The sequence below is a fragment of the Sceloporus undulatus genome, chromosome 7 (assembly GCF_019175285.1).
Source record: "Sceloporus undulatus isolate JIND9_A2432 ecotype Alabama chromosome 7, SceUnd_v1.1, whole genome shotgun sequence".
NCBI classification, from domain to species: Eukaryota; Metazoa; Chordata; class Lepidosauria; order Squamata; family Phrynosomatidae; genus Sceloporus; species Sceloporus undulatus.
This window is the reverse complement of record NC_056528.1, coordinates 28,742,967-28,769,373: the sequence shown is the minus strand read 5'-3', so window position 1 is coordinate 28,769,373 and position 26,407 is coordinate 28,742,967. Positions and strand designations below refer to the sequence as shown.

Sequence of the window (26,407 nt, the reverse complement as noted above, 5' to 3'; positions counted from 1 at the left end):
ATTTCTTCAATGGTGGTCTGCCGTTGCCTTTCTCTGAAGCTGAGAGAGTGTGCCCAGTGGGTTTTTATGCTCAAGCAAGGAACCGAGCTCTGATCTCCAAAATCAATACTCAAACCACTACACTATGCTGGCTCCATCATCATCATCATCATCATCATATCATCATAATCTACCCATGAATTGCAAGAAATGGAGGCAAGATGAGCGGTTGAGAGGAGAATGATGTATCATACAGCTCCTTATGTGAAGTTGAAAGCTTTCAGGCCAGCATCCATAGATTTGGGTGGTTTTTTGGGCTATGTGGCCATATTCGAGAGAGTTTATTCCTGACGTTTCACCGGCATCTGCGGCTGGCATCTTCAGAGATGCGGGCATGGAAGAGAGCGCTGGCAGGGAAGAGAGTGGGATATATATATATATATATATAATTATAATATATATATCTACTCGCCTACCCCAGGGTCACATAGTGGGTGTGGGGTGTGGTGTATGTATCCCACTCTCTTCCATGCCAGCATTCTCTGAAGATGCCAAAGCCACAGATGCCGGCAAAACATCAGCAATAAACTCTTCTAGAATATGGCCACAGAGCCTGAAAAACCCATAAAAATCTACAGCTCCTTATGTTTGTTTCCATCCTTATTATTCAGAGGTTAGTCTGGATTTTCTTCTTAATCCCTGTAGGAGACGTAGAGAGAGTTACCACAAAGGCATCACTCCTTCTCCTTTCCTCCCTTCTTTCCCCTTTGCGGGGAGTGGGGAAGGAAGGGAGAGGAAGAGATACCACTGCAGCAGGGAAACACAACAGGCACTCAGCTGTGAACCTGCATGTCATTCCTAGCATTGGCAAGTGATCTGGAAGCCGCCAGAGAGCTTCAAATGGATGTTACTAAGCAACACTCTCCCTGCAATGGGCAACTGAGACCCCCTTGTTTTGTATCTCATGCATGGTGGAGGAAGGAAGGAGGGAATGGGAAAAGGAGGTGAGGGAAGAAAGAATGAGGCTCAGCTCTAGGGGAATGCAAGTTACTTTGCTTGCACAAAATCCCAGCTTGCTCCCCAGCATCTCCAGGTGAAGCTCGGAAAGACGTCTTTGTCTGATTCCCTTCTTGAATGTAACTTGGAAAAGCACAGGACACAATATCATTCCTCCATCCTGGCTGAGCTTGTTTGGCGGTTCATCTTATCCATCTATCCTGCCCTCCAAGGCGTTCAAGGCAACAGGTACTCGGTTCTTGGGCAACAGGTACTTCGATCTCATTTTGGAAGAACAGCGGGATATAAGTCCCTTCAATAAATAAAGAAATAAATAAATTTCTCCCTCTCCTCACCACTCTAACTTCACCGTAACCCTCCATCTGTAAATCTCTCCTGTGCCCCAAGGAGTTCAAGACAACAAAATGAATTCCAACAGGGAGAGATGTAAGGCAGGACACTTAGGCGGACAAAAATGAAAAGCACAGATATGGGATGGATGACTCCTGGCTTGACAGCAGTACATGCGAAAGGGATCTAGGAGTCTCAGTAGACCGCAAGCAGAACACAAGTCAATAGTGGGACGCAGCAGCTAAATAGGCCAATACTATCCTAGGCTACATCAATAGGAGTGTAGTGCCCAGATGGAGGGAAGAAATAGTGCCACCATATTCTGCTTACCTGGAATATAGTGTTCAATTCTGGGCTCCACGATTCAAGACATATGTTGACAAGGCGGAGGGTGTCCAAAGGAGGGCGACCAAAATGGTAGCAAGTCTGGAAACCTCCAAACCCTATAATCATAGAATCCCCTATAAGAAGAAGTGCAGGGAGCTGAGTATGTTTAGCTTGGGGAAGAAGAGGTTAAGGGGTGACATGACAGCCCTGCTTGAATATTTGCAGGGATGTCATGTTGAGGATGGAGCAAGCTTGTTTTCTGCTGCTCTGGAGACTAGGACAATCACTAACAAATCAATTCATAGCAAATCTAGATGAGTCAATTTTTAAGTTTCTGCCTGTTTGTTCCCACGTTGTGTGAAAATGGCGAGATGGGTTTCCATCAAGTGTGTATATGTGTGTCTCTGTGTGTGATATGGGTGTGAATAGAGCCATGTTCTGTACTTCCTCAGCACTCCTGGGCTTGCCTCCTTGCCATTTTGCCCTCCTATCAACCCTTTAGAGTTGGTTAGCCGACGCTGAGCATCCTGAAAGGGAGAGATGTAAATACTGTACGCTTCTTCCCCTGGATGTTACCAAAAACCACCCGGATCCTATATCCCCATCTACATTGCATAACTTTACATATACAGTACTTAACTAAGACAGCCTGTTTATGAATTGTGAAGATGCACATTGAGACAATGCTCATCCATCTCAATGCACACTGGTCCAGTTTTGCATCGGTCCTGCTGTGCATTGCTTCCAGTGCACCAAGGTTGCTTTGCCAGCTCTGCTATGTAGTGATGTTAACAGCAGCCCACTATTAACTATTGCAAAACTGCCCCATCTGAATCCCCACAGACATGAGTCCACTTACAAAGACGTAACCCTCCAATGCAATTCCAACCAATATTCCTTACCCATCCCATTGCACATCTACTCTCTTGTTTGGAGGGAGACACACCCCAAAACAGCCTTATTCAGACTGAGCATCCTCCAAAGCAACAAAAGGCTGGGAGTGCGGCCGGAAAAACTTACAAGAAGGGCCATGAAATCTCTGAAACAAACACCCACCTCCTTGCTGCAACATTTTGTTGCAGCTCCAAATAGAAGGAGGAAGGCCGTGGGAGGCTTGGCAGAGCCCTGGGTTTGCAGACTCACCAAATACCTGAGTTCTGCCAACATGCTGGAGGTCCTTCCCTTTCACAGATGCCTTTCCTCTGGGCCTCTGTCCTCCCCTTTGATGAATCCTCCAGGAATTCAGCTTTTTTGGCAGCGCTCGGAGTTCATTCTTTCCTACATTCTCCTGGAATGACACAACACAGTCGTGAAAACCATGAGAGTAAAATCTGGCCTAACACCTGATCCATTTGCTTTGTTAACCCCCGACCCCTTCTTTCTTGGAATCGACAAAAAGCCAGAAGAGGGTGCTTTGTCGGCTTTCGTGCCAAAAGGGGCCTGGGATGCTTCTGTGCATGCAATGTTTCACTTTGCAGCCATTTCCCACTCCTTTTCTCTTTCTGGTGTTCCAGAAATGGCATGACTTTTTGCGTACCACGTTGGGGGTGATTCACGCGCGCTGCCCCCATAGCAACTGGCGGATGGCAAGCCAGATTTCTAAACAGGAGCACAGGCGAGCCGGTGATTCATCTTCCCAGAACCTGAAAATCCACCCTGCGCTCCGAGTCAAGGAAGATGAGTAAAGATGGCATTGCTTTCTCCAAAGCAACCCAGAGAAGCCCACCATGGGGAAAGGATATTCCTGGATCCTCTTGAGTCCAACTCTTGGAGATGACTTCGCGGAGGTCTATTCCAAACTGGTTTTGGCAGGCAGCTTGCTCGACTCCTATGGCTCCGTTGTGTCGTGATTCACAAAACCCCAAACATCTGACCCCAATAAAACCTCAAAATGTTCAACCTGAACATCTCAACATCTTTCCCTTTCCTCTCTTCTCCACTGCCTTAAACCAGTTGTTATCAAAGTGGTGGTTCCTGGATAGCCTGAGGTTATAAACTGGTGGTTCCTGGATAGCCTAAGAAGCATTGCCTTAAACCAGTGGTCTCCAAACATTCATCCTCTGGATGTTTTGGACTTTAGCTCCCAGAATTCCTGACGGTTGACCAAGCTGACTGTGGCTTCTGGGAGTTGAAGTCCAAAATACTTGGAGGACCAAGGTTTGGGAAACACTGCCTTAAACAATAAATCCAGGAATCATGGAATATTAGACTGCATCTGCATTGCAGAATGAATGCAGTTTGACACTGCTTTAGCTCTCTTTTTATTTATTCATTTCATCTATATGCTGTTTTTCACCCAGAAAGGGACTCAAAGCAGGTCACAGATAAAATCAGTTAAAACTTTACAATGTTGTTGTTGTGTACCTTCAAGTCGTTTCCAACATATGGCGACCCTAAGGCAAACCTATCACAGGGTTTTCTCATCCTCTGGGTCCTCTGGGTATCCCCTGGATAACAGCTGAAGGCCTACTTTGGGCTGAGTGAAGTCAATGTCTCTTAGATGTCTTCAGTGTTGGGGAGGGATCATACCAGAAATTGGGATCCCCTACGTAACCTAGACCCAAACCATGTCAGGCTTTCCAAGTAACCACCAACACTTTGTACCTACATCTCCTTTTTTAACATCATCAGTCGGGTGGGTTTTGATGGTGTCTTTTCGCATGAATGGGGTTGGATTGGATGGCCCTTGGAGGTCCCTTCCAACTCTAGGATTATATGACACGACGAGACTCGACTTGAGAGCCTCTTGCAAGGACTTTAGATTTGGGGTGAAAGCTTTGAATACATATTTCAATTTTCCACCGCAGCCGTCATATAATAATAATGACTCCTTTCCCATCCCTTGTTTAAAAGAGAAGGGGAAAAGATGATAAACTACCCAAGAACCACAGGGCTTCGGTGACAAATTATTCACCTTGATTGGCATTATTCTAATTCCCTTTGAATGCTGCTAATGATTAGAAGACAGCAGGGCTGTGTGTGTTTGTGTGTCTCTTTCTCTCTATGTACAATCTTACCTGTGAATTCTTTTAAGCTCTTTTGCAGAGGATTTAAAAGGATTGGCATGTGCAACGGAAGAGAAAATCACTTTATAAAAGTCAGTTCCTCCCCCCTGCTAAAGAAAACTACACATAAATACTGTCCTCATGAAAAGCAGGGAGGATTCCTGGCTATAAAGGATGCCATCTCTGGGCAAAGATCAATTCAGTTGTAGTTTGTAGCTTTAAAGTGGGTGGGGAGTAAATTGTTCTGGATTTAGATCTTGGTTTTAAGGAATATGTCCCAGAGAGAAGTGACCAGTGGGGTCCCACAAGGTTCAATCCTGAGCCCAAAGCTATTCAACATCTTTATCAATGACTTGGATGAAGGAAAAGAAGGCATACTTATCAAATTTGCCGATGATGCCAAATTAGGAGGAGTAGCTAATGCCCCAGAGGAGAGGATCGAAATTCAAAATGACCTGAATAGATTAGAAAGATGGGCCAAAACTAACAAATTGAACTTCAGCAGGGAGAAAGGTAAGATACTGCACTTAGGCAGAAAAAAGAAATGCATAGATATAGGATGAGGACATTTGGCTTGACAACAGTACATGTGAAAGGGATCTAGGGCCCGTTCCGCACGGGCGTAAAGTACGTCCCCAGGACGTACTAGGGTTAGGAAAGGGCGTGCTTGACGCACACCCCTAACCCTAGTATGTCCTGGGGATGTACAAAATGGCAGCGCCCGTTGTACACGGGCACTGCCATCTTGACATAGCAGACGCTTAGCATCCGCACATCGTGCAGCGCTAATGACGTCGTGAGTGCGCCACTGGCACCTTGCAGCATCATTAGTGCACCGCAAGAAGAAGCACCATTTTGGGGCTTCTTTGCGGTGCTGAGGAGCCTTGCGGTTTGGCTGCTGGGGCTCCTCGCTGCCACAAATGGCGGCGGCGGCAGACCACCCGTTTTGGGCAGTCTGTAACGCACCTAGGAGTCCTAGTAGACCACAAGTTGTACATGAGTCAAGTGTGTGATGCAGCAGCTCAAAAAGCCAATACGATTCTAGGCTGGATCAATAGAAGAAAGTTTTTCGATTGCAGAAAGTAATGGTACTATTCTGGTTTGGTCAGGCATTACCAGGAATATTGTATCCAGTTCTGCGCACCACTATTCAAGAAGGATGTGGACAAGATGGAGCATGTCCAGAGGAGAGCGACCACAATGGTGAAAGGTCTGGAAACCCCTAAGCCTTATGAAGACAGGTTTAGGTAGCTGGAGAAGAGAAGGTTAAGAGGGGACATGATTGCCAGGTTTCAATATGTGAAGGGATGCCCTCTTGAGGTCTGGAAACCACCAAACCCTGTGAGGAGCAACTTAGGGAACTGGGTATGGTTAGCCTGGAGAAGAGAAGGTTACGGGATAGCCATGTTTCAATATTTGAAGAGAACTACAGGAAAAGAGGTCCCACGTAAACATTAGGAATACAGTCAGCCCTCTGTAGCCATGGATTCTGCATCGACCAGCCACAGCTTGAAAGGATATTTTTAATAAGCCAAAAGGCAAAACTTGATTTCGCCATTTTGTACAAGCGACACCATTTTCCTATGCCATCATATATAACAAGACATGAGAATTCATGAGTTTTGGTATGCGCAAGGGGTCCTGGAAGCAAACCCCAGTGAATACCAAGAGTTCGCTGCCAAAATCCCCCCCCCCAAAAAAAGTGACCAATAGAGTTGTGCATTATGAAGGAGAGAGGCCTTTCTCCGCTTTCTTTGCACTGTGCATAATTGTCTATACCTCTGTCATTTTCCTCGCCGACTCAAATACATCTCTGCCTAAAACAGAGTAAATGCCGTTTGCTGCAAACCTTAAAAGCAGAGGGGAAAAGAGAGGCAAATGTATCTGTTTTTAAGCAGCTCTGTTTCCACAGCTCTGCTGGATAGACCTATTGGCTTAAATGGGCAGCACACATCTTTTTGCCTCCAGCTTGTTGTGATGGATACTAAAGATCTTGGCAGGGCTGTAGCTATATATATAAAGAAGACAGTAAATGTGCTCCCCGTTGCTAATGGGGACAGGTTTGCAGGTTTGGCTCCGGGTGCATCATTATTCCTGCTTTGCAAACAGGCCGGGAAACGGAGGCCGCGTCCGGGGTGCTAATGAGGCGTCTATCCAAGCCATGGGCCACCAAAGGTTGTCACTGCAAGCCCCACCGAGGTCAAAATGACAGTCGGATTAATTGGAATGGTCTTAAGGAAAGGATGGGCAGAAGACAGGTACAGCGTCTGCCGATGAAAGGCAAAAAACGGCCTACGATTTCCAATTTCAGGTGGTTTAAACCAGGATAAGCAGTTTTGACTTTCAAAAGGTCACTGGCTGAAAAGGTTATAGGTCAGTCTTCCTAACCGAGGCCATTCCCAATCACAAGTGGACCGCTGGCTGGTAGATCAGATTGGTAGATTAGGGGAATGCTTTGGATATAGCGTATCTTGATTTCAGTAAGGCCTTTGACAAGGGCCTCCATGATATTCTTGCAAACATGCTCATCCAATGTGGGCTAGACAATGAGATTGCATTTGTACGTGGTTGACCAACCAAATCCATGGATCCTGGCAAACAATGGCTCCTACTTCATCCTAGAGAGAAGTGACCAGTGGGTGCCACAGGGCTCTGTCTTGGGCCCAGTGCTATTCAACATCTTTATCAATGACTTGGATGAAAGAATAGAAGGCCTGCTTATCAAATTTGCAAATGACACCAAATTAGGAGGAGTAGCTAATATCTCAGAGGACAGGATCAAAGTTCGAAATGCCCTTAACAGATTAGAAAGCTGTGACAGAACCAACAAATTTCAGTTGGGCGAAATGTAGGATGCTACACCTGGGCTGTAAAAATGAAATGCAGAGATATAGGATGGGGGAAACCTGGCTTGGCAACAGTACATGTGAAAGGGATATAGTAGTCTTAGTGGACTACAAGATGAACATGAGTCAACAGTGTGATGCAGCAGCTAAGAAAGCCAGCATGATCCTAGGCTACATCAGTAGCAGTGGAGTGTCTAGATCAAGGGAGGTAATAATGCCACTCTATTAGCGCCACTCCCTCCTTGGAGGTCTTTAAACAGAGGCTGGATGGCCGTCTGTTGGGGATGCTTTGATTGAGAGGTCCTGCATGGCAGAATGGAGTTGGACTGGATGGCCCTTGAGGGTCCCTTCCTACTGCATTATTCTGTGACATTACTAATTCCAGTGGACTAGGAACTGTTGCCTTCCTACTTTGGTTGTGGCTCCTGAAGGCATTTGGTTGGCCATAACATGCTGGGCAAGACAAATGTTTGGTTTGATCCATCGTGGATCACTATGAGCCCTGGTGGCACGGTGGTTAAATGCTAGTCCTGCAGCCACAAGGTTGTGAGTTCGATCCCAGGGCTCTAAGGTTGACTCAGCCTTCCATCCTTTTCGTAGGTCGGTAAAATGAGTTCCCAGCTTGTTGGGGGCAATTGGCTTCCAGATCGTAAACCTCTTAGAGAGTGCTGAGTTCACTATGAAGCAGGATAGAAATGTAAATGCTATTGCTATTGTTAAATGCTATGGTTCTTTGTCATGGTGGACATTTATAGCATAGAATATTGGATTCCAGTCCAGCCACAAACGTTGTATTCCTGCCCAGCCACAGCACCTTAAAAGAGATCCCTCGTCTCAAATCAGAGGCTGGATGGCCATCTGTCAGGGATGCTTTGATTTGGTTTCCTGCATGGCAGAGGGTTGGACTGGATGGCCCTAGTGGTCTCTTCCAACTCTACGATTCTATGATTCTGGGAAAATAACCTTGCAGGCCAACGACTCCCAGAATACCGCATCTAGTATGGCCAAACTGTGGGCATTCAGAAAAGGGATTTTCCCAAGCTCTGCCTTGTCTGCAGCTCCAATTCCTTCCAGAAGATCTCCAGAGGCGAAGCAGCAGCTTGTCCTGCCATCACGAACGGCTTGTAAAGTTCAGACGTGAACCCCAAGGGTTCCCCGGCCCACGGTGCGGGACACGACGCCAGTCCTCCGTTGATGCTTCACCCCCGCAAGATGTTCCTCGGAGGAGCACTGTGACTTTGCAGGAGCCCCCCACCTTCCCTCCATCTCCAGCAAAGTCCCATCTCTTCATAATTAGCCCACATGCATTATTCATCGAGGTCAATGTCTCCGTCAGATTTGACAGCAGCAAAGCCTTCTGCCGGGAAAATAACCAGGGGGTTGTCTTTATTTGTGAAAATGATTCAGACATGGGGGTTTAAAGACACATGCCGAGAGAGAGGTGCAAGGAGGGATGAGAGAGAGGGAGAGAGAGAGAAGGAATAAAACCAATATGGAAAACCTGAGCATACAAAAATATGCATGAGGTTGAGAAGAAATAATGGGTAGCAGCAGAGAAGGAAAAGCCACATTTGCATGCATGCATGCATGCGGACACATGTATAGGTATGTGCATGTGCAAGTCACACTCTCTCAGCCTCAAAGGACATCAGTGGCAAACCCCCTCTGAAGAAGCTTGCCAAGGAAACCTAGCTTTGCTTTAGGGTCACCATAAGTCAGAAACAACATGAACACAACAGCACTGTGACTATGTATAAAGAATCATAGGATCCTAGAGTTGGAAGAGACCCCAAGGGTCATCCAATCCAACCCCGTTCTGCCGAGGAAGACATTATTCAAGCACTCCCAAGAGATGACCATCCAGCCTCTGTCTAAAAACCTCCAAAGAAAGAGACTCCATTACCTTCTAAGGCAGTCCTTTCCACCGTTGAATAGCTCTTACCTTCATGAAGTTCTTCCAAATATTTAAAATCTCTTTTTCTTGTCGTTTGAATCCAAGGCTGCTTCCAGACTGCAGAATGAATGCAGTTCGACATTGCTTTGACTGTCATGGCTGCATCCCATAGAAATCCTGGGTTTTGTACTTTGCTGTGGCACCATAACACAGGTCTTTTCGTAGATCTTCTGAAGATGGCATGATGTTGTGGATTTTTGTTTATGAAATGCTGCCGTGTTTCCATTAATCCCACTTCTGCCACCAGTTGTGAGGGTTGTCTGCCAGTCTCATCACTGGCCTCCTCCATATTTGCTATGGCAGCAAATACGAGGACCTTCTAGATCAGTGATGGTGAACCTTTTAGAGACCGAGTGCCCAAATTGCAATCCAAAACCCACTTATTTATTGCCAAGTGCCATGTCCCTCTGGCTTTCTAGTAACAAACTCTGGCAAACTCTGTGCTGGGGCGATGGCACATGTGCCCACAGAGAGGGCTCTGAGTGCCACCTCTGGCACACGTGCCATAGGTCCGCCATCACTGTTCTAGATGGTTCCTGTGGGAGATTGTATTTGTCTGATCTCCCCAATGGACACTACCATCCTTGAATAACTGCTGCCACTACGGACAACTGTCTACCTGAACGCAAGCTTTCCAATATCGCTTATGGTAGCATTATCAAATGCACAGATGTATAATACAGAAATGGTTAAATAGCAATTGAGCATAACTTCAAAGATTATTTGAATACATCTAAGTACAATTATCCCTCCATATGCACTAGGGTTAGGGGCACAAGATCCCTGTGAACATGGAAAAACCACAAATAACAAAAACACCCATGTTTTTACCCTCTCTAGGAATCTCTAGGTCCTCCAGTGCAACTCTGTGGTCAACGTCCAACAGACACTGACCATAGAACTGGAGGAGCTACAGAGGCCTAACAGAGTATTCTCTCTAGGGATCTCTAGGTCTTTCAGTGCAACTTTTAGTTAAAGTTGACCATAGAGTTGCATTGGAGGACCTAGATATTCCTAGAGAGGACATATTAATCAAATCCGCAAATGTCAAAGCTGCAAATATGGAGGGATGGGTGTACTAGATTTGAATACATTTAAGTACCAGATGACTAGAAAGTCAGCCTGGTGTAGTAGTTGTGACTGTTGGACTAGGACTCTGGAGACCAGGGTTCAAATCCCCATTCGGCCTTGGAAACCTACTAAGTGGCTTTGGGCAAGTTACACTTTCTCATCCTTATAGGATGGCAATGGCAACCCCCCTCTGATGAAACCTGCCAAGCAAACTCTGTAATAGGTTCACCTTAGGGTTGCCATGAGTCAGAAATGACTTGAATACACACAACACATAAATACTAACTGACCCAAACTAACTTGCTCCAACTCACCTCCGTCTCTCATATTTCTAACACTCACACTCCCCTCTCTCACACACACTCTCTCTAACTCATATCCTCACTTCTAATCCTAACAGACCCGAATCTAATTAATCTCTGTCTCTGACACTAACTCTCCTCTAACTCTTAATCCTAACTGACCAACTCTCATACACCATCCTTTTGTAAAATCCCATTCATTCACCAGTCAATTCCATGCTCTCAACCCATCCCAATAAATCCTTATTTTATAACATCTACTATAGATTAGATACCTAATCCATTACACAAAATAGATTAGATCCCCCCTTTCCTCCGCAAGGCTATAACATAACAGAAGTCATGGCAGTTAAGGTGGTACCAAAGTACTACAATTCTGCAGTACAGATCCAACCTATAAAACTCACTGGGTGACTTTGGATAAGTCACACTCTCTCAGCCTCAGGGGAAGGCAATGGCAAACCTCTTCTGAAAATCTTTCCATGATCGGTTCATCTTAGGGCCTCCATAAGATGGAAGCGACTTGAAGGCATACAGAAACAACAGCAACAATCCTCTCCAGGTTGCTATGTTAGTGAGTTGACTTGTTGCTTCTAGAGTCTGACCTTACTTGGTGAGTATTTTGAGAATCAATGCAACAGAGGAGGGATATTTTGTGTAATGGAGAAGAATGGCTGAGAACGCAGGAGTCTGATGGTGGACTGAAGCATGGGGGAATATGTGGGGGCAGAGGGGCGGGCGAGAAATATCCGTTCCTAAATCTCCAGCTTTATAAAGAATGCATTGAAACTAGGGCCGAGGGTGGCATGTCCTGTCTCAGCCGGCACTTAAATGCCACCGCAATAACAAACAGGATACATTATTTAACAGCCACCGTGCCTGACCCGACAAGGATGCTTAGCACAACGGTTGAATGTCAGAGAAAAGGATGTCAGGGCTCTGGCAACCGCTGGTGGGGCAACCTCCCTCTGATTTACAGCGTGACCGAAGCCGGAGACAAAAAAGAGCTAAACGGAGGGCAGGGGGAAGTTGACGCAAGCAGAAAGAGAAAGAAAGAAAGGCAAAGCTGGGGGGAGAGAGACAATAAAGGCCAACGCAACAATAGAGCTAAAGGTGTTAGTCACCATTAAAAGAAATAGTAATCTGCTCTTTTGCAGCACAACTCAGATGTCTGTGTCGTGGATAGACCCAAAGGAACTTCCAAGGTGCTGAACCTATCTGGGATATAGCCCAAAGGTGCTGTTCAAAGCGCTGAACGTATCTGAGATAGATGGATGGATGGATGGATGGATGGATGGATGGATGGATGGGTAGGTAGATAGGTAGAGATTTAGATAGTGAAGAAAGCCGATCGGAAGAATATCAAGTCATTGGAAATGTGGTGCAGGAGAAGAGGTCTACGGATCCCGTCGACAGCTCAAAAGACCAACAAGTGGGCCTTCAAGCAAATCAAGGCTGCCCTCTTCCTAGAAGCCCAGATGACTAAACTGAGGCTCTTGATCTTTGGTTATATGGGGAGATGATGGGACTCGCTATAATAATAATGATGCTCAGTAAAGCAGAAGTGAATAGGAAAAGAGGAAAACCACATTGAATCAGTCAAGGAAGCTATAGCTGCCCTGGGTTTGCAAGACCTGAGCTGGGCAGCTGATGGCCAGGCTCCTTGGGTCACCATTAGTCAAAATCAACTTGACAGCTAATGATAAGAATAATGATAATGATGATGATGATGATGACGACAACAACAACGACAACAGCTACAATGTTCTTTGTGCTGGGGAAGGATGCTCTCTGTATATGGCCAGAGGCACTGTTTACCTTTCATATGTTCTATCACGGAGTCCGAGAATTGAAGGATGCATCAACTGACATTAGGGGCAAATTGCGCTATATTTTCCCAAATTTTCTTAGACCGCATTCTTCTGACCCTTTGGGAGGAGAAGCCATGTTTCCCCCTATGCTCTCCCTATGGAAAGAATCATTTCCACAAGCGCACAGAAGGATCGAAGGGGGTTGAAATGGCCCAGAACAATGAGCTCATCTGCATTCCTTCCATTTCTTGTCTATTATCGTTAATTGAAAAAGTAATTAAAAATCAACAGTTTGTTGGTTTTCCTAGAAGAGAGAAAGAGAGAGAGAGAGAGAGAGAGAGAGAGAAATGGGATTATTTCATTTGAAAAGAAAGAAAAAATGAAAGAGAACCTCAGGCTTTCATGGGAATATGAAATTTGTGGGTTTTGTTTTTAAAGAGACAGGGAGAAAGTTGTGGGGAGGGGGGGGGGTTAAGGACATGATCGAATGGCACATCCCTGTTGCTTTCTATTAAAAACCCATCTACTCTTTCACAGTGCTGATAGATATCCACATATCACAAACATTGCATTGTTCCAATGTTGTAGCGGAACCAGAGCTTGCTGGGTTGAAGCCCTAGGACTCTTTCCATTGACGGGGACAATGTTAGCATCTGCCACTATCAATATTCATCATCATCATCATCATCATCAACAACAACAACAACAGCCAGAATCTTGCACAAGAATTTATAAGTACATTTACATCCATGTGAAGTCGAACTGATCAGTTTGGTAAGATCTGTATCCAATGCAGGACTGCTAGGTAGCAAAGTGTCCAATGGGCCTTGCACACTGATGAGCTTCCGTGTTGATGCACATCAAGTGCTCTTGCCAATGTCTCAATACATATCTTTCATAGAATCATAGACTTGGGAAAGACTCTAAAGATCATCCACTCCAACCTCATTCTGCCATGCAGGAATACACAATCCAAGCCCTCCCCACAGATGGCCATCCAACCTCTGTTTGAAAACATCCAGAGAAGGAGACTGCACTACCCTCCAAGGCAGCATTGAATAGCTCTTACTCTCAAGACGTTCTTCCTAATGTTGAGGTGGGATCTCTTTTCCTGCAGCTTGAATCCATTGCTTCGTGTCCCAGTCTCTGGAGCAGCAGAAAACAAGCTTGCTCCATCGTCAGTATAACATTGCAAATGGAGCAAGTTTGTTCTCTGCTGTTCCAGAGACTAGGACATGGAGCAATGGATTCTAGCTATGGGGAGCTGGGGTGGAATTCCACCTCAACATTAGGAAAAACTTCCTGAGGGTAGGAGCTGTTTGATAGTGGAAGACACTGCCTCGGAGGGTGGTGGAGTCTCCTTCTTTGGGGGTTTTCAGACAGAGGCTGGATGGCCATCTCTTCTAACTCCAGGATTCTATGAATCTACTACCAAAACCATTTGTCAAGTAAGCTTGCTCCATCGCCATTATGATATCCTTATCTTCATTATAGGTTCATCGTCTTCCTAGTGTTACCAGTCTAACAGAGCTTTGGACCATCCATGACTCAGGGGCTCAACAGACAGGTGGCTCCATGCTGCCCGTCTTTCCTCCTCGTTGGTGCCGCAGCAGCCGACACGCTGCCCAAAAGAAGCTGCCTAGAACGGCTTCTTTTTTTGCAGTGCTACAAACAGGAAAGGGCGCCGCCATGATGCCACTTCCTGTCTGCAATGTGCAGATGCTGCACCATCATGGCAGCCCCCGTGTGGACCAGCGGCCACCATGATGGCATCACCGCCACATGCTGGGCACTCCCAAACTCTAGTTTCGGCTCGGTTACGGCGCTTCCCGCCTGTCTGTACCGGGTCTCAGTTCCAGTCCAAACTGATTCAATAGTTCTTCTCTAGAGAGTTCATACTTACTGAATAGCAAGTCAACACATAGATTCCAATTGGATTCCAATGAGAGGAAAAGAGATTCCACCTAAACATTTAGGAAGAACTTCCCGACGATAAGAGCTGTATAGCAGTGGAAGATGCTGCCTCAGAGAGTGGTGGAGTCTCCTTCTTTGAAGGTTTTCACACAGAGGTTGGGCAGGCATCCTTCTGGAGTGCTTTAGCTGGGTCTTCCTGCATGGCAGGGGGTTGGACTGGACGACCTTTATGGCCCGTTCCAGCTCAAAGATACTATGCGTCGGTGAGTCTATGAATTCCAGGATTTCTTTGTAGGGTTGCTGAACAAACCGCAGAGGAATCGAAAAGTAAGAGTTGCTGTTTCTTTCATCTCCGCAAGCGCTCCAGGTCGGGGGCGTCAACATGTCTGAACTTTTGACACCATGCAGTGCTAATGAGTGACAAGCATCTGCCTCACCTGAAATAGCTCACCCATCAATCCACAACGCTGTCCAAACACATCAAGCGGACTGGAGATGACAGGCCAAGCAGGCAATGGCATCACCTGCCTGGCAGGACATGTCTCCAAGCATTTCAAAGATCACACAACGGACGGCTGGATAAAACAGACAGGGAGGGCAGGGAAGGGATACAGCTTGCCAATTATACGAACTCTGGGCATATTGCACAAACCGCTCAGCAAAAACAGAGAGGAGAAAGAGAGAAAAGGATGCCACAAAGGACTAGAAACTTCATTCTCAACATTCAGAAGCATCATTTCCAACGTACGAGAAGTAATCATCCCATGATATTCTGCATGAGTGAGGCCTCATCTCAAATACTGCAGTCAACTCTGCCTACCCACTTTTCTAGCTGCTTTTAAAATGTCCCGGTTTGTCTCTCTTCCTCCCCCTTTGTCCTCAGTTTCCATCGCTGCAAACTGAGTTCAAAGTGCAAAAGGAGTTTGCCCTCAACTAACTCAATGGGAGGAGATGGAGAGGAGAGGGCATAATCTTGCCCTCTGTACTCACACCTTACCTGGAGTATTGGGCACCTCATTGTAAAAAGGATATAGACAAGTTGGAGCAGGTTCAGAGAAGGACAACTATGGAGAACACAAGTTATCAGGAAAGGGACTTGGGCATTTTCAGTCTCCTGAACTGAAGATGCAGGGAATCTTTCTGTTTCCCTGTCTGTCTGAACCCAGTCTGAACCTGGGTCCCGGAAACGAGTCATGATACCCTCTCCCTCTACTTCAGCGTCTTAGTCATAGTCTGAATTTGGGTCCTGGGAATGAGGCATGGCACTGCAGGGAGAATGCTAGGGCTGCCAGTAGGATGGCTCCATCCAGCTGGTATCCTTATATATTTACAGTATGTGCTTTCCATTAGACCTTGCAGTTGCCCATTTTCACCCTTCATGGCATTCAGGATGATATTATCTAGTCAGCCCATCATATTCTTTATCCATGGATCCAATCATCCATGGATTTAAAATATTTTTTTTAAATGGGGAACAGGGTAATATGAAATGGTTCAATTTTCTGGTTAGTGCCCATTGGGAACCTTGGAACTGTCAGTGGACTTTCTTGGCCAAAGACACTGATTTGGAATCTCCCCAAAGTCTGCTGTCTTAAAATAGTGAGACACAGACATTAAGGGCAGCATGAGCTTTCACAGACTTAAGTCTACTTCCTCAGATGCATTTGGTGCCCAAATGCATCTGAGGAAGAAGACTGAAGTCTACGAAAGCTCCTGCTGCCAACTTCTTTCTTTCCATGAGTCTCAAAGGTGCTAAAGGATCTCTCTACATACTGATTCTACAGACTAACATGGCTATGTCTTTGAATTAAGGACAGTGTTACAGTTGACCAGCCATATCCCTGGATTCTTTATCCATGGATTCAATCATCCTCAGCTTTAAAAGATATACATTCTAAAAAACAAACCTTGATTTTGCCATTTTATGTACAGGACACCATCTTAGACCACAAGTTGAACATGAGTGAACAGTGTGATGCGGCAGCTAAAAAGGCCAATGCTATTTTAGGCTGCATCAATAGAAGTATAGTGTCTAGATCAAGAGAAGTAATAGTGCCGCTGTATTCTGCTTTGGTCAGGCCCCACCTAGAATATTGTGTCCAGTTCTGGGCGCCACAATTCAGAAAGGACATTGAGAAACTGGAGCGTGTCCAAAGGAGGGTGACAAAAATGGTGAAGGGTCTGGAAACCATGCCCTATGAGGAACGACTTAGGGAGCTGGGGATGGAGAAAAGAAGGTTAAGAGGCGATATGATAGCCCTGTTTAAATATTTGAAAGGATGTCATATTGAGGAGGGAGCAAGCTTGTTTTCTGCTGCTCCAGAGAACAGGACCCGGAACAATGGATGCAAGCTACAGGAAAAGAGATTCCACCTGAACATTAGGAGGAACTTCCTGACAGTAAGGGCTGTTCGACAATGGAATGCACTCCCTCGGAGGGTGATAGAGTCTCCTTCCTTGGAGGACTTTAAACAGAGGCTGGATGGCCATCTGTCAGGGATGCTTTGATTTGGATTTCCTGCATGGCAGGGGGTTGGACTGGATGGCCCTAGTGGTCTCTTCCAACTCTATGATTCTATGATTCTATGATTCTGTGATCTTACTATGCCATTGTATTCAATGAGACTTAAGTATCCATGGATTTTGGTATCCACAGGGGTTCTGGAACCAAACTCCAGTGGATACCAAGGACCCGTTCATCCACTTTTCTTTCAAAGGTGGCATTTGCACCCAACATTCCATACTGGTATCTCATACTGCTTTCTTCATTTTTCCCTTACCAGATTCCTCAATCTGCCTTATGGTACAGCGGTCCCTGATTTTTCACTGGGTCCCTTTTCCACCACCGAATTCCTGCCCTGCTCTTTTGGCATCTCCTTCTCCCATCAGGTACATTCCAGATGGCTTCCTCTTCCACCCCTCGTTCCCAAAAAACCTTTTTCTCGGCACAGCTGATTAAATTCCTCTTGTTGTAATTAAGGCAGACACAATTAGCTGTCAGGGAGGGCGCTCATCTGTTTTATGTTGCCATCGCCTCAACAGGGCCGGGTTGTTCAGAGAGCGATTGTCACTTTCCAAAAAGAATTTCATTACTTACTCGGGGCTCCATGTCAGGCGGTGAAATATGAAAAAAGGGAAAGAACGAGTCGGGGTGGGAGGGAGGGAGGGAGACAGACGCAGGGCCTGTAAACCGAGCCAAAGAGAGGATTGCAACCAAAGCAGGGAGGAAAAATTCTCATTGAGTGCCCCTCGCCAGCACTACACAAGTAATGTACTCTGGAAATGAATGCATTCGCAGTGCGTTTTGGAAGAAAACTAATTTGTCTGCTAACTCATAACGGCAGGTTTGCGAATTTAGGAGGGCTTTCCATAACACACAACCTGCCAGTCTGGCTTCCCTGAAGCTACAGGGGGTTAGACCCAGGTGGGAGATTAGAGAAAGAGACTGTGTGGGTGGAGCGCATGAACACACAACATCATGTTGCTTTTTAAAAAAGAGACTCGAGATTTTGGAAGTCTAACATTCTAGATTTTGGATCACTTTTGAGAAGCTTTCCATGGTCCTGAATTCGCTTGGGAAGATGGTTCAGGACCTTGGGGAGTTCCACTGAACCCAGGACTGAACCCTGCAGCAGAATTCATTACTCCAAAGACATTTTGGAATAATTCAGTGGCACCTGAGCTGAAAAATTGGAGGATATGTTGTTCAAGGCGAGGACAATGTTTAAAGCCTCACTACCTGCAATGTGCGAAATTTGGAGACTGGAGGGAAATTTCATCAGGGGCACAAAAAATCTTATTTGGGGAACAGGAGAGCTAGTGTGGTGTTTTCAGTGTTGGACTATGACTCTGAAGACCAGGGATCAATTCCCAGATTGTCCATGAAACCCTTGGGCACATGCTCTCAGCCTCAGGGGAAGACAGTGGTAGACCTCCTCTGAACAAATCTTGCCAAGAAAATTCCATGATAGATTTGTCTTCAGGTTGCCATGAATCAGAAACAATGTGAAGGCACACAACGACAATGTCCACGTTCCCGCCATCCATGCCACCATAGCTTCCTCCGTCCAAGCTGAAAAGGGGGTGGAGAAGAAAGAGAATAAAAACAGGGCAGACCCAAATGGGAAGCTTCCCTATTTCCTTTGTCATGACTGGCAGAGACTGGCATGAATCCTGGCCAAGCAGATCAGCACAAACAATGGGGGGTTTCTAGACAGAGAAGCTATTATTCCCTCTACCAAAATTCAAGGGGGGGGGGAGCTATGCATTTCCATTCATTGCTGATGTCAGGGATGAAAAGACAAAAGGGAATCACACTTGGAGGAATGCCCATTGTTCTTTTCAATGGGGATGTCCTGTTCTCTTGCCAGCTTCAAAAATGGGGAGGGCGGGTTGGAGAGAACAGATGTACTCTGCAGGAACCGCTGGTGAGGCCATTTTAGTTTGGTTTGAGTTGAAGTTCAAACTTTTTTTAGTGGGGGGTACTTTCCTGCCACAGATAGAAAACTCATGCTTCAGGGCATCCATTTCCACATACCTTCCCACTCTCCTGATCTGGCAGGGAGGTTCTTGGTTACTGTGTGATGATGCATACTTTGTGATTCATACTTCTCTTATATCTTCTCCTTAATTTGCAAGAAACCATATCCTCATTTTTTAGTATCATGATAACATTGCGTCGTATCAACTTATGGGCATTCTGTGTATGTACGTCTGAATATTCATCTATGTGCGTGCATGACGTAGTGGTCTGAGTGTTGGACAAAGATTTTGGAGACCAGGGTTCGATTCCCGGTTTGGCTAGGAAACCTACTGGGGGACCTTGGGCAAGTCACACTCTCTCAGCCTCAGAGGAAGGCAAAGGCAAACCTCTGAACAAATCTTATCAAGAAATCTCTTTAGGGTTGCCATATGTCAGAAATGACTTGAAAGTCCACAACGACGACAACAAAACTTTATAATCCACTGTATCATCCCACTTCACTTTCAAAAACCGTAGCATATTTCCCCATTCTTTTTTCTCATTTTCTTAAGGATTCCCCTTTGCTTAGTGTTGTCGATTTATCTATTTCTATCCCATCAAAAGCCATTCTTCGATTGTTGGGATCGTATTCCCAACCCGGGAGTCATTCCAGGATTTAAAGAAGCTGCTGTCCTCAAACCTGTCTGGAAAACCAATTTCAGCACCATGGAAAGCTCCAACGGAGAGGAGTTATTCCAAGTGAAAGGTGGAATAAAACCTAGCCCTCAAATAGATTCAGTAGCTTGGATAAAGCCTTTAAAAATAACCTTAGAGACTGTATTTAGATGCACTGTGCCTCTCCGACATAAACGCTCAACGGTTTCCGATACACGGTGCTTTAGAAAAAGAAAATAATTGGAATTTTCCTCTGGCAAAATTCTCCATTCTAGTGTTCTGTTCAAGGAAAAATGGTTGCCCTTGCGCAAGTCAAGCCAATGGATTTGCCCTTCTATTGATACATTTTCTTGACGTGAAAAGCCTGCTGTTCTTGGTATATTTGCTGGAGGTGAAGCAGGAAGGGGTTGGAGAAGAATCCGCCTTGTTTCTCTATTTAAAACGATATCCCTCTCTTTGACGATTTCTATAAAAACCTGTTATCGTTTTTCTCGATCCTCCCCTTTCCAAAGCATTTATTCTATGCAGGGAGAGGATGAAGGGGGGGGGGAATATTTTACTGGATTAGGGAAAACATGGAAGGGTGCATTTAAAATAATATTAACACAGGCAGAAGCAAACGGTTAACCGTTTTGCAAGTCCAGCACGCCTGTAAATAAATAATGGGAAGGAATTGGGGAGTTATTTGTGAAAACACAGGGAGTTTACGGGCCTGGTTCATGTACTGCCAAATCTGAAAGCTTTTATACGAGTCGTAAACATTATACAAGGCAAGCAATATTACAAGACTGACTTGGTTGCACAAGGTCTAAAACCTAGGCACACCTTTGGGCCTAAGAATGGAAGGAGATCGGTCCCAGGGGATGCATCCAAAGCACGCTTGCGCCAGCATTCATTCCAGTGGCATCAATGGAACTAGGACTTGTAGGGTTGAAACCAAAGGATTTTGTTCGTACCACCCACCACACGTTCCTGTGGGTCCTTCTGCATTCAGCTGCGATCTTCACAGAATCATAGACATCTAGGTAGATCCCAAGGGTCATCCAGTCCAACCCCCTTCTGCCATGCAAGAAGACATACTCGCATACTCAAGTGACAAATGGCTATCCAACCTCTGTTTAAAAACCTCCAAAGAAGGAAACTCCACCACCCTCCAAAGCAGCGTCTTCCACTGTCAAACAGCTCTTACCCTCAATCCATTCATCCTAAAGTTTAGGTGGCATTTCTTTTCCTGTAGCTTGAATCCACTGCAATGTATCCTAGTCTCTGGAGCAGCAGGAAAAAAGCTTGCTCCATCCTCAATATATTCCATCCTTCATATATTTAAGCATGGCTATCATGTCCCCTCTTAACCTTCTTTTCTCCAGGCTAAACATACCCAGCTCCTTAGAGGGATGGGTGGTTTCCAGACCTTCCTCCATTTTGGTTGCCCTCCTCTGGACACGTCCCAACTTCTCAACATCCTTTTTGAATCGTGGAGCCCAGAAATGGACACAATATTCCCTGTGAAGCTTGACCAAAGCAAAATATAAGAGCACTATGACTTCCCTTGATCTGGACACTACACTCCTATTGATACAGCTTATGATTGTATCAGATATTTTAGCTGCCGCATCACACTGTTGGCTCATGTTCAGCTTGTGGTCTACTAAGACTCCCAGATCCCTTTCACATGTAAGACATCTGTAAGGAACTATCATTTAGGAGACAGCCCTCAAGTTAGGAAGAGGTTAAGTACAGAGACAGAGAGACAGTTTCTCTGTGTCATATGGACGCAGCGCCAGAAGAGCACCATGATGCCATGCACCATGTGGAGCAACGTGTGGTGTCATGGAGCCCTGGGGTGGAGTCGGGGCATGCGTTGTGAGGACGCTACACCCCAATGCTGCCCCCATGCCAGCCTTAATGGCCGGTGTATACAGAGCCTTAGTGCCTGGAGGAGCTTTTTTCCCCCCAAACCAGTAAACCCAATGCACTGCTGTTAACAGAAGGAGGAGAGAGAGAAATCAGGACATTTTAAAAGCAGCTGAAAAAGTGGGAAGGTAGAGGATTAATGGCCACTGTCTTTGCCACATCTGGGCATTGGGAAGGTATGACATCTCAAATCCATACGTCTCGGATCCCACCCAACGCTCTAACCACTACATTACACTGGATTACTATGGAGTAGTAAATCCTGTTCCCCCCCCCACCTTTCCTGGTCTCATTCTGTCTACATCAAATTGAGCTACTGGCATTCCAGATCCTAAGTAACCCCAATGTAGAAGCATTGAACTGGCATCTGAAAAGAACTCTATGGAAAAAACGGTTTTTTGCCTTTGCCTCGCTTTATCACGACAGGAATCTATCACATTGCGATGGGAACCAGTTTCAAATGGGAACGAGGGTCATTTACACCGATCGGCAATTCGCTCTGTTTCATAGTGGGAACAGGCCCATAAAGTATTGGAGCTGGAAGGAACCACAAGGGTCACCTAGCCTTGCCATCCAGAAACACATCACTAAAGCATTTGAGAACATTCCCATACAGTCTCTGTTTAAAGATCTGGAAATATATATATAGACTTTGCTTGGGTGACCAAGTCACATACTCTCAGCCTCCAAGGATGGCCACAAAAAAGAACCTCTGAAGAAACTTGCCCAGAAAACTTTGTGAGGGCTTGACCTATGAGTCGCCATAAGTCGGACATGACTTGAAGACGCGCAACAACAACAACAACATATATTTGCATGTTATCCCTGTGTACGGATCACAAAAGCATTCGGCTCGGCGCTTCTAGCTAAGCCTTCCCTCTCGGAAACGGGAACCGACTAATTAAAAAAATGGCTCGAGTTACAAATTCAGCTGGAAATTTGCCATCAAATTTCCCCGCAACCTAAATATTATTTTATTTACTTATTTATTTTCATGAAATGAAAGTGATTGCCTTCCTCTGGAGTTTCAGTGTTTAACCTTCCTCTAGAATTAAGTTCTTCAGTTATGAATGAATTATACGAATTCTTCCAAATTAAGTAATTGAGTGAACAATTAACTCAATGAGCCACAGTGCTAAAGAGCCAACCATTTATTATTATTATTATTATTATTATTATTATTATTATTATTATTATTATTTGACATTACCCATTTATGAAAACCTACTCCGTTCTTATGTTGTAGTTTGCCTACAAGGCAATTCCAACACAGAGTTTTCTTGGCTGGCTTTCTTCAGAGCAATTTGGCCTTGCCTTCCTCTGAGGCTGAGAGAGTGGGACTTGTTCAAGGTTTCCAAGGCTAGGTCAAGATTCGAACCTTGGTCTCCCAGAGTCTTAAACCAACACTCAAACAACTAGACTACGCTGGCTTTCATTGACAATATTTCTTCAGAGGAGGTTTGCCATTGCCTTCCTCTGAGGCTGAGAGACTGTGACATGCCCTGGGAAAGTTTCCATGGCTGAGGAGAGATTCGAACCCTGTCCTCCCAGAGTCCAACACTCAAACCATTGCACCTTGCTGGCTCTCAACAACAGTCCTGGAAGGTAGTTCTTGACCAGTGCCCTGACTTACAGAGATCCTCTCTTTGGGTTTTCTTGGCACGGTTTCTTCAGAGATGGTTTGTCATTGCCATCCTCTGAGGCTGAGACAGTGTGACTTGCCCAAAGTTACACAGTGGGTTTCTGTGGATGAGAAGAGATTCAAACCATGGTCTCCAGGAAGCCGAGGGTGCATCTAGAAATAAAGTAGTTTGACACCATTTTAACTCCCAATGGCTGCAACCTACACAATGCTGGGATTTGTAGCTTGATGAAGCACCAGCGCTCTTTGGCAGAGAAAGCTCAAGACCTTGTAAGACCACAAATCCCAGGATTCCATAGGATAGAGCTGCACCATTTTGGTCACCCACCTCTGGACACACTCCCGCTTGTCCGCATTGCCCAGAACTGGACACAGTATCTTCCAAGTGAGGCCTGACCAAAGCAGACTACAGTGGAACTATTACTTCCCTTGATCTAGACACTATACTCCTATTGGTGCAGCCTAGGAGCGTATTGGCCTTCTGAGCTGCCGCTTCGCATTGCTGGCTCATGTTGTGTCTGCGGTCTCTTGTTGTGATCCTCGCTTTCTATTCCCCTCTGTATCCATTCAGCTTCGGTAATGTAGTTTTAATAACTCGACGCCAAATGAGACGGAGACGGAAAATGGCCTCGTCCCGAATGGCGCGGAACACGCGGAGTCCCATAATCGCATCTCTCTCTCTCTCTGTGCCTTTCTCTCCATCATCCTCCGCCTCTCTGCCTCCCAGGCATCTCGTAAACCATAAAGGAACGAGAGAGAGAGAGAGAGAGAAAGAGAAGAGAACGGGGAGAGGAGGGGAAAACCCCACTAAAAAACTCTTTATCTGTCAAGATTCAAGGATCAGTGCCGGGAGCGAGTCAATAATTAATGGGCCGTGTTTACAATACATCACTCCATTTGGGAGAGCCAAGTCTCGCTGCAAGAAATTCCAGGGTTTGATATGAGAGAGAAGGTGGCAAGCCAAATGGCCCACCTTTCCCAGTCCTTGGGCAAAGTACCAGAGCTGTACTGCACACTAGGAAGCGGAGAGGAAAGACAACTGGGCCTTGGAGAAGAGAACTGGGCTCTTTTCGGATACCTGTCATAGAATCCAAGAGTTGGAAGAGACCCCAAGGGCCATCGAATCATAGAGTTGAATGATACCCCAAAGGCTACTCAGTCCAGAGGAGGGTGGCCAAAATGGTGAAGGGTCTGGAAAGCATGCCTTAGGAGGAGAATATATAGATATCTCTTGGCAACTGCTATGTGACCGGTTTCAGGTTCCCAAAGCACAGGCCTTGGCCAATCTTTCCCAATTCCCAGGATGGAAGAATCTCAGGTTGAGAGAATTGTCTTGAAAATGACGTACCTCTGCAAGGTTCTTGCCAAAGGGCTTGGGAAGAAGAAGTTAAAAATAACAGCATTTGACATGGGCAGCTTCTCCCGGGGAAACTCAGAGCAGGAGGGAGGAGGGGAAAAAACCTGTTTGTTGGAAGGAAAAATCAATAGCTTAACAGGGATTGTTAGCACAGAGACAGGCGAGAGAGTGCCATGCACCGCACACTTCAACATAGACAGTGCTGAGAAAGGATGTGCAAATGCCAAGCCACCGATGGAACATTAGTACCTGTTGCTTTTGTGAGCCTTCATTTCCGACTTACGGCGAACCCCCAAGGCAACCCTATCATGGTGTTTTCTTGGCAAGATTCTTCAGAAAGGGTTTGCCCTTGCCATCTTCTGAGGCTGAGAGAGTGTGACTTGCCCCCAAGGTCACCCAGCTGCTTTCCATGGCCGAGCCAGGATTTGAACCTTGATCTCCAGTCATAGTGCAACACTCGAACCACTACACCACACTGGTTTCCAGACAGGAAAATGGTGCATCCTCAGAGGAGAGAACATCTGCTGTTCTATTAAGGGATGAGTCCCTATATTGGGAGAAAGGCAGGATATAAGAAAATAAATACAACTACTAGTAATAATAATAATAATAATAATAATAATAATAATAACCTCCCTGGCCAGGTAGTATCAAATTTGGGGAACATCTAGATGCTCTCACGGTCCCTATATGAGGGTCCATTAATCTGAATATCTTGGGCCAGCTCACAATAAAATCAGTTTAAAACAACAACAACAACAACAACAACAATAATAATAATAATTTATCTATGTCTTCTTCTAGGCCTAGGGAGCGCAAGATCATCCATGAGGTTCCCATGACCGATCCAGGATTCGAACCCTGTTCCCCAAGAGTCATAGTCCAGGGCCTGATTCCCACTACCTTTTAAACCAGATCACAAATCAGTTTGAACCGCTTCAAATGACCCTGGTTCCCATTTAAACTGAATTGCTGAAGTGATTCGGAGAGGGGAGGCCGTGTGCTAGACCCATTCAACCGCGTCTTTTTGGATAAATCGATTCTGCGCAAGTGTGAAACAGATGCGGATCGGAATCGACTTAAATTTGCTCTTCGACTGGCTGGAGTGGGTCCATTTTGAATCGATTCATTCGTGAATGTGAACCACAAGTGGGTTATTTTAACAGGGGGAAAAATGCGATTGGGGAAAATGTAGTGGGAAACATGCTCCGCTGTCGAATCGATCCATCAATTTGGATCACAAACCAATTTATTTGTAAGTGGGAATGAAGCCCAGCTTTCAAACTCAAGGGGTTCCCATGACCAAGCAAGGATTCGAACCCCCGTCCCCAAGACTCTTCGTCCAGCATTCAAACCACAACACCACACTGACTGGGCGGTATAGAGAATTATTACTATGATGGCTGTTATTGGTATTATTATTGATCGAGACAGCCCCCATGAAAGCGGGCTGAACGACATTGATAGAAGTGTTTGGGCAAATTAGGTTCCAGGAGAAGGAGAAGAAGAAGAAGAAAAATCAGATTTAAGCATCTCAGTTTCAAAAGAGATGTTTCAGATTCCTCCTCCCCACCAGGTCAATGCACCTGACGCTTCATCCATTTATATCCCAAATGGATTTGGGCCGGTGTTTTTGAAGAATCAATTTCAGAGTAAATAGCTTGCCGCTGTGCAGAATGACCATGTCTCAGGGAGCCAAAGGTTTTATATACGACTGGGCCTTTTACGCACATGCTTGCGCATGCCTGTCTAGCCACCCGCCTCCTTCGGCGTGGAGGAATCAATGGCCGAGACACATGGA

The 26,407-nt window shown here is 45.6% G+C and overlaps 1 long non-coding RNA gene across 1 annotated transcript; it reads right to left on the bottom strand.

Annotated features, from left to right (window-relative positions):
• Positions 1-582: 582 nt before the first annotated feature.
• Positions 583-24,686, bottom strand: LOC121936833. Its single transcript, XR_006105034.1, has 4 exons — positions 24,598-24,686; positions 2,804-2,941; positions 1,657-1,769; positions 583-1,288 (listed from the first exon to the last, which is right to left on the bottom strand). It is a non-coding gene; the product is annotated as an uncharacterized LOC121936833 (long non-coding RNA).
• Positions 24,687-26,407: the final 1,721 nt, after the last annotated feature.